The sequence below is a fragment of the Phocoena phocoena genome, chromosome 9 (assembly GCF_963924675.1).
Source record: "Phocoena phocoena chromosome 9, mPhoPho1.1, whole genome shotgun sequence".
In the NCBI taxonomy this organism is placed as follows: domain Eukaryota; kingdom Metazoa; phylum Chordata; class Mammalia; order Artiodactyla; family Phocoenidae; genus Phocoena; species Phocoena phocoena.
Genome location: NC_089227.1, coordinates 101,387,088 through 101,395,162, shown reverse-complemented (window position 1 = coordinate 101,395,162; position 8,075 = coordinate 101,387,088). Strand labels below are relative to the sequence as shown.

Sequence of the window (8,075 nt, the reverse complement as noted above, 5' to 3'; positions counted from 1 at the left end):
CAGGTAATGGGGGTTGAAAGGCATAGACCCAGGTACCAAATAAATAAGTCACAGGAGGCAATGTGCTGTGTGGGGACTGTAGTTGATAATACTGCATTAGAGATTGGAAAATCGCTAAGAGAGTAAAGCTCAAATTCTCATCACAGAAAAAATTTTTTTAGCTGTTTATGTTGACAGATATTAACTAGACTTACTGTGGTGATCATCTCACAGTATATACAAATATCAAACCGTTATGTTGTATACCTGAAACTAATGTCATATGTCACTTATACCTCAATAAAAACAAAAGTATAACTATGCAAACATGACAGAAATTTACTTATCATTCATTTAAGTCCAAAATTGGGGTTGTTAAAGGAAAAAGAAGAAAAACTGAGAAGCTTCGAGGTAATGAAAAATAAACCAATCAAAAGGGAGACCAGAGGGACTTCCCCAGCGGTCCAATGGTTAGGACTCTGCGCTTCCACTGCCAAGGGCCCAGGTTCGATCCCTGGTTGGGGAACTAAGATCCCACAAACTGTGCGGTGCGGCCAAAAAAAAAGAAAAGGCCTTCCAACTGCAGTTTGTACAACGAACAGCCCTGTCACGACTCTTTGACTTCCTGAGGCCCAGCTGTTCCATGTTTCCTTGGTTCTGAGGCACACATAACCTTACCCAAAAAATCTTCCTAACCACATGAGGCCTACCCAAATATCTACAGAAATACAATATAATAGCTTATTCAGTCTCCGCCCAAGAAACCATTACCCTGTGTAAAAACATTGCCTGTCAACAGTTTACTTTGATGTAGAGCAAAGAACAGGACACTGGTTTGATTCTTCACAAATCTTAGCTTGGCCACCAAGCAATATTACCTTCCAACTCCACCATCCTGAGAAATTTCTTACTTTCCCACCATGTCAAACCTTTGGAATTAATACTGCAAATCAACAAACGAATTTTTAGAATTAGACATATAGAACAATGAGATATAATTGAGAAGCCAGTACTTCACCTTTTTGGTCAAATGAATTCTGACAGGGTGCCAAGATAATTCAATGGAGAAAGAATCGTCTTTCAACATATGGTGCTAGGACAACTGGACTGCCACTGGCAAGAGAATGAAAGTAGACTCCTTCCTCACACCATATACAGAAATTAACTTTAAGGATCATAAACCTAACTGTAAGAGTTAAAACCATAAGACTCAAAAGAAAACAAACCTGAAAATACCTTCATGACCTTGGATTAGGCAATAATTTTTAGATACGACACCAAAAGCACAAGTAACAAAAGAAAAACATAAATTGGACTTCATCAAAATTAAGACTTTTTATGCTTTAACAGACACCATCAAGAAAACATAAGGACAACCCACCAAATGGGAGAAATATTTGCAAATCCTGTATCTGAAGGACTTGTATCCAGACTGTATAAAAAATTCTTATAACTCAATAATTTAAAAAACATGAATAACCCAATTTAAAAATGGGCAGCTCTTTCCCAGCTGGAACCACGGAGGGTGCAGAAGAGAAGAAGAAGAAGGCTCCTGCTGTGCCAGAAACCCTTAAGAAAAAGCAAAAGAATTTTGCAGAGCTTAAGATCAAGTGCCTGAGAAAGAAGTTTGCCCAAAGATGCTTCGAAAGGCAAGGAGGAAGCTTATCTATGAAGAAGCTAATCACTATTACAAGGAATACAGGCGGATGTACAGAACAGAAATTCAAATGGCTAGGATGGCAAGAAAAGCCGGCAACTTCTATGTACCTGCGGAACCCAAGTTGGCATTTGTCATCAGGATCAGAGGGGTCAATGGTGTGAGCCCAAAGGTTCGAAAAGTGTTGCAGCTTCTTAGCCTCCATCAGATCTTCAGTGGCACCTTTGTGAAGCTCAATGGCATCGTTATGAATTCTCAGAATGTTAATGAACATGCTGAGAATTGTGGAGCCGTACATTGCGGGGGGGCACCCAAACCTGAAGTCAGTAAGTGAACTGACCTACAAGCGTGGTTATGGCAAACTCAACAGAAGCGAAGTGCCCTGATAGATGACACCTTGGTGGCTCCATCTCTTGGCAAGTATGGCACCATCTGCAGGAAAGATCTGATTCATGAGATCTATACCATTGGAAAATATTTCAAAGAAGCAGACAACTTGCTGTGGTCCTTTAAATTGTCTTCTCCACGAAGCAGAATGAAGAAAAAGACTGCCCATTTGGTAGAAGGTGGAGATGCTGGCAACAGGGAAGACCAGATCAACAGGCTTATTAGAAGGATGAACTAAGGTATCTGCCATGATTATTTTTGTAATCTGGTCAGTTAATAAACAGTGACTGCTTTCAAATTGGAAAATAAAAATAAATTAAAATGGGCAAAGGATCTGAATAGACCTTTCTCCAAAAACTGGCTAATAACCTCATGAAAACGTGCTCGGTGTCATTATCCGTCAGGGAAACGCCAGTCAAACCGCAGTGAAATGGCACTTCACATCCCGTCAAAAAGTAGATAATCACAGGGGCTTCCCTGGTGGCGCAGTGGTTGAGAGTCCACCTGCCGATGCAGGGGACGCGGGTTCGTGCCCCGGTCCAGGAAGATCCCACATGCCGCGGAGCGGCTGGGCCCGTGAGCCATGGCCGCTGAGCCTGCGCGTCCAGAGCCTGTGCTCCGCAACGGGAGAGGCCACAGCAGTGCAAGGCCCGCGTACCGAAAAAAAAAAAAAAAAAAAAGTAGATAATCACAAGTGTAGTGGAGAAAATGGAACCCACCTACATTGCAGGTGGCAATGTAGAATGTTGCGTCTGCTGTGGAAACACTCTGGCAGTTCTTCAAAAGGTTAAATGTAGAGTTACCATAGGATGCAGCAATTCTAATCCTAAGAATATACCTGAGAGAAATAAAAACATACGTCCACACAAAAACCTGTACATAGATGCTTATGGCAGCATTATTCATAATAGCCAAAAAATGGAAACAACCCAAATGTCCATCAGCAGATGAATGGATAAATAAAATGTGGTATATCCACGTAATGTAATATTAATTGACAATGAAAAGGAATGAACTTTTCCTATATAGCACTGATACATACTATAAACTGGAGGAACCTTGAAAACATTATGTTAAGTGAAAAGAGCCAGTCACAAAAGGCCACATATTGTATAATTTCATTTACATAAAATATCCAGAATGGGCAAATCTAGAAAGATAGGAAAGAGACTAGTGATTGACCGGGGAATTCCCTGGCGGTCCAGTGGTTAGGACTCCGTGCTTTCACTGCCAGGGCCCGGGTTTCATCCCTGGTTGGGGAACTAAGATCCCGCAAACCACACGGCGTGGCCAAACAACAACAACAAAAAAGATTAGTGATTGACTAGGGGTGGGAGGTGGGGGGAAAATGGAAAGCGACTACTAGTGGGTGTGAAATTTCCTTTTGGGGTTGATGAAAATGAAAAATTGATTGTGATAATGGTTGCACAACCCTGTGAATACACTAAAGCCCATTGAATTGTATACTTTAAATGAGTGAATGATATTTCTATAAAGCTGTTAAAAAAGAAAAGTACACCACATGAGAATGTTTAAACAGTGGAAAGATATTACTTAATTTTTTTTTTTTTTTTTTTTTTATGCGTTACGCGGACCTCTCACTGTTGTGGCCTCTCCCGCTGCGGAGGACAGGCTCCGGACGCGCAGGCTCAGCGGCCATGGCTCACGGGCCCAGCCGCTCCGCGGCATGTGGGATCCTCCCAGACCGGGGCACGAACCCGTGTCCCCTGCATCGGCAGGCGGACTCCCAACCACTGCGCCACCAGGGAAGCCCATTACTTAATTTTTAAACGGTATTCCGCTTTAGTCAAATGTGAAGAATGGGTGTTTTGCCAGGATTTCCGTTTTTTGATGTTGAAGTTGCCTTTACTAGGATGGAGTCAGATCCTCTTTGTGTTCATCTGAGAGCACTCAGGGCTTGGTCCCAAGTTCTCTGCTTTGTTACTTTAGTGTGATTCTTTTTTTTTTTTTTTTAACATCTTTATTGCAGTATAATTGCTTTACAATGGTGTGTTAGTTTCTGTTTTATAACAAAGTGAATCAGTTATACATATACATATGTTCCCATATCTCTTCCCTCGTGCGTCTCCCTTCCTCCCACCCTCGCTATCCCACCCCTCTAGGTGGTCACAAAGCACCGAGCTGATCTCCCTGTGCTATGCAGCTGCTTCCCACTAGCTATCTATTTTACGTTTGGTAGTGTATATATGTCCATGCCTCTCTCTTGCCCTGTCACAGCTTACCCTTCCCCCTCCCCATATCCTCAAGTCCATTCTCTAGTAGGTCTGTGTCTTTATTCCCGTCTTACCCCTAGGTTCTTCATGACCTTTTTTTTTTTTTCCTTAGGAGAACAGTATGGAGGTTCCTTAAAAAACTAAAAATAGAACTACCATATGACCCAGCAATCCCATTACTGGGCATATACCCTGAGAAAACCATAATTCAAAAAGATTCATGTACCAAAATGTTCATTGTGGCTCTATTTACAATAGCCAGGACACGGAAGCAACCTAAGTGCCCATCATCAGATGAATGGATAAAGAAGATGCGGCACATATATACAATGGAATATTACTCAGCCATAAAAAGAAACAAAATTGAGTTATTTGTAGTGAGGTGGATGGACCTAGAGTCTGTCATACAGAGTGAAATAAGTCAGAAAGACAAAAACAAATACCGTATGCTAACACATATATATGGAATCTAGTGCGATTCTTCTAATCTTTTGTTTCCCTTTAATTCCTGAGTCTACTGCTATGACTTAACCTCATACACTGGGTTGGATGTTTTTAAGTCTAGAGTCCTATTCACTGTGAGACGAAACCAGGGCTTTAAGGAAGATTTTGGGATTCTTAGAATGACAAGAGTTCAAATAAGGACAATGGAATCAAAGCAGAATAACAAGTAGCCAGCAAGTCCTGCTCTACTAGGTGAAGTACTCCTAAGAAGGAGGCAATTTAAATACCAGCTGGATTTCAGAGTTGTCCACTTCAAACTGAGATTTCCAGAGCTCCTGAAGCACGAGGACTTCCCTTAAAGTTTGGTAGAAATAGAATGTGAAAGTTTAAGATCAAGACCTTTTAGGATCTAGTTTTTTATTTGAGTTCTTCCTTGTTAATTGCACAAAACTTCAACATAATCAAATATATCGAGTTTGAATGATATTCTAGTTACTAAAGTGGGATTTTAGTTACTAAAGAGTAAAACTGTCCTGCAGTTTTGAGGTAACAAAGTCTGTAACACCTGATACATCTGCTGATGTCTTTGTCAACACCTTCTCATACCCAGATTTCCAGGTAGATCAACAATTTCTGGATTACAGAAATTTACATAATTGAAAAGAAAGAAAAAGTAGAGGGGAGAAATCAAAAGCATCCAGCTGAGATAAAGGATAAATAGGGAATGGAAAACAAAGGAAATAAAGAATAAAGAGACAAGTTTAGGAAAAAAATAGCAAAAGAATAGCAAAGGATAAGCAGTGGAGTAGAAACTGAGAGAATCAGATTCTAGGACCAGCTCTGCTATTAGTAAATTGTGTTGTCTTGGACAAATCACTTTCCTTCCCTTCTTCCAGCTTTGCTGGCCCATATAATTAGATACTTGTCTTCCTTTGGGTCAAATGACTAAGTATGAGTTCTAAGCATAAAACAGTGAGATTTGTTTTCCTTTGCAGTTTATAAAACCAGTCTCCTTACTCTATAATTGGGCTATTTTATGAAAACACTCTGAAAAAAAAAGTAATACTTAAAAAAAAGTAAATTTGCCAGTCACTGACAAGTTCTATTCTCTTGATGGCTTCCTGAGCCCAGTCACTGAAATTTATCTTTCACTTTCAGGTTCCTGCATGACCTAATGCCGATTCAGCAACACATAGCAATGGTAAGAATTCCCTCCTACCAGTCTTCTAAACGAGAAAAGTTTTGATAACCAGTAACCTTAGAGACATAACTGTAATGTATAATCCAGGTCATTTCCCCTGGGCTCTTTCTGTGCCCTTCTGCAGCACTTCATCTTTAAAAAAAAAAAAAAAAAGGCCCTTTAGGAACTTCTTTTAAAAATAAATTTATTTATTTATTTATTTTTATTTTTGGCTGCGTTGGGTGTTTGTTGCTGTGCGCGGGCTTTTCTCTAGTTGTGGCGAGCAGGGGCTACTCTTCCTTGCGGTGCGTGGGCTTCTCATTGGGTGGCTTCTCTTGTTGCAGAGCACAGGCTGTAGGCACGCGGGCTTCAGTAGTTGTGGCGGTCGGGCTCAGTAGTTGTGGCTCGCAGGCTTAGTAGCTGTGGCGCACAGGCTTAGTTGCTCCGCGGCGTGTGGAATCTTCCCAGACCAGGGCTCGAACCTGTGTCCCCTGCATTGGCAGGTGGATTCTTAACCACTGCGCCACCAGGGAAGCCCCCGCTCTAGGAACTTTAAAGATTCTTTATAATGTGGTTATGGCATTTGAAATCATCTCAAATGTAAATTGAACAGCAATACAGTACTACTTTGGGAAAATCTGAATCTTAGACTATTTTAACAGAAATGCAGTTAATTATTACTTTCATATATGCACAGCGACTTCAACGAGTTGTTGATGTCTGACTTTCTTTAATAAATGGATCACTTGTAATGAATCTGATTTTAAAGCAAATGAATACTCAAGTGCTTTAAAAAGTTTTTCTAGATTATATTTGAGGTAAATAACAAGTTAAGAGCACATAGTGGGACTTCCCTGTGAAAAGAAGACTCTCTTTTGGGGTCAAAAGAAAACCATGAGAGTGTTTCACAGTGTAGTTTCCCAGTAGCGCTGGCAGGGTGGGGTGCATTTGGAGCGCTCAGTAAGTCCCAGTGTATACGCCTGCATCTCCTTGTACATGTGTACTCACCAGAAGGCAGTCTCTCCCTGCAGGGCCTTTCCCTAATGGATTTCCATTTCTATCCATCGGGGACTTAGATGCCGCCTAGCAATTAGTCCTAATCAGGCAGCAGGAGTTTCCTAAGGGGACTGCCAGCTAGCCTAATTGCTGGCAGCTGTGGGGCTGCTCAGCGCGCAGCTGCGGGGCACGGGCTGTTAACCCCCAGTGTCCCGGGCTCCACAAAGATGCTTGACCTAGCAAAATTCCTGCTGTGTGTGGCATGTGTTGGGATCAATGCCTTATCTTTATTTTGGATAACTGTGCTGAGAAGCTTGGATTACTTTATCTCCAAAGATACTTTAGGATAAGGAGTGAACTATATAACCCTGCTCTATAGCAGAAATTCATAGAGGAACTGAAACAGGATTTTTAAAAAAAAAGCTCTATCATGGAAATTCTCAAAAATTCACGGAAGTGGAATAGTATAATAAGCCCATACATCCATCAAACAATTCTCTACATACTGCCATTCTTTTTCATCTATTCCCCACCTCTGTTTGTTTTGGGTTTTTTTTCTTTTTTACCGGAGTATTTTAAAGCAACTCTCAGACTTCATTTCACTTATAAGTGCTTTAGTGTATGATTCTAATATAAATATATATATTTAAGTGTAACCACAAAACTATTACTACCCTCAACAAAATAGCTAATAATTCTTTAATATCACCCAGTATCTAGACAGGCTCCTATTTCCACAGCGCGTCAAAACTGCGTTTGGGTTTGTGTGAATCAAGGATCTAGTCAAGGTAGTTGTGACTGAGGCGACCATTTGCTGGAGAGAGTTTCATGCTCTACGTTTGGCAGATTGTACCCTCAAGGTGTTCTTTTATGTGTTCCCCATATTTTCTGTAAATCCACAGGAAAATCTAGAAGCTTCATGAGAATTAGGTTTGGGATTTTTTCCAAGAATATTTTGTAAGTGGTGCTATGAACTTTCTTTTGCTTCTTACTCAGGAGGCACGAATGTCTAACTGTCCAGTTTCAGTGATGTTAAAATTGATCAGTGAGTTCAAATGTTGTCAATCTGATGCATCCGTTACAAAGTTCCCCCATTAACTTTACCTGATAGTTTTAGCAGACATTTATAATCATTGCCTAGAATGATTGTTTCATAAGGGGTTACTAAGTGGTAGCATTCTAATGTTTTCATTCCTTT

General features: G+C 40.7%; 1 pseudogene; it reads left to right on the top strand.

Moving 5' to 3' along the window:
- The first annotated feature begins 1,506 nt into the window (after positions 1 to 1,506).
- On the top strand, positions 1,507 to 2,261 carry LOC136128252 (large ribosomal subunit protein uL30-like; annotated as a pseudogene).
- Positions 2,262 to 8,075: the final 5,814 nt, after the last annotated feature.